Source organism: Arachis hypogaea, chromosome 11 (assembly GCF_003086295.3).
Source record: "Arachis hypogaea cultivar Tifrunner chromosome 11, arahy.Tifrunner.gnm2.J5K5, whole genome shotgun sequence".
Classification (NCBI taxonomy): Eukaryota; Viridiplantae; Streptophyta; class Magnoliopsida; order Fabales; family Fabaceae; genus Arachis; species Arachis hypogaea.
Window position 1 is genome coordinate 124,023,525 of NC_092046.1, and position 945 is coordinate 124,024,469.

General features: G+C 41.7%; 1 non-coding gene across 1 annotated transcript; it reads left to right on the forward strand.

Annotated features, from left to right (window-relative positions):
• Positions 1–460: 460 nt before the first annotated feature.
• On the forward strand, positions 461–564 carry LOC112725285 (small nucleolar RNA R71). Its single transcript, XR_003164403.1, has one exon. It is a non-coding gene; the product is annotated as a small nucleolar RNA R71 (small nucleolar RNA).
• The last annotated feature ends 381 nt before the right edge of the window (positions 565–945 follow it).

Here is a 945-nt window from a genome sequence, read left to right on the forward strand (position 1 = left end):
TTGATCCTTCCATGAGAGATTAGGATGATTTCTCCATGAAGGATTGTAGGTGTTTCCATAGGATTCTCCCATGTAATTCACCTCTGCCACTACAGGATTCTCAGGGTCATAGGCTTCTTCTTCAGAAGAAGCCTCCTTAGTACTGCCTGATGCAGCTTGCATTCCAGACAGACTCTGAGAAATCATATTGACTTGATGAGTCAATATTTTATTCTGAGCCAATATGGCATTCAGAGTATCAATCTCCAGAACTCCTTTCTTCTGAGTTGTCCCATTATTCACAGGATTTCTTTTAGAAATGTACATGAACTGGTTATTTGCAACCATTTCAATGAGTTCCTGGGCTTCTTCAGGCGTCTTCTTCAGATGAAGAGATCCACCTGCAGAATTGTCCAATGACATCTTGGATAGTTTAGACAGACCATCATAGAATATGCATATGATGCTCCATTCTAAAAGCATGCCAGAAGGGCACCTTCTGATCAACTGCTTGTATCTTTCCCAAGCTTCATAGAGGGATTCGCCTTCCTTCTGTCTGAAGGTTTGGACTTTCACTCTAAGCTTACTCAATTTTTGAGGTGGAAAGAACTTTGCCAAGAAGGCATTGACCAGCTTTTCCCAAGAGTTCAGGCTTTCTTTAGGTTGTGAGTCCAACCATGTCCTAGCTCTGTCTCTTACAGCAAAAGGGAAGAGCATAAGTCTGTAGACCTCAGGGTCAACCCCATGGGTCTTAACAGTATCACAGATTTGTAAGAATTCAGCTAAAAATTGATGAGGATCTTCCAATGGAAGTCCATGATACTTGCAATTCTGCTGCATTAGAGAAACTAATTGAGGCTTAAGCTCAAAGTTATTTGCTCCAATTGTAGGAATTGAGATGCTCCTTCCACAGAAGTCAGAAGAGGGTACAATAAAGTCACCAAGCATCTTCCTTGCATCTCCACC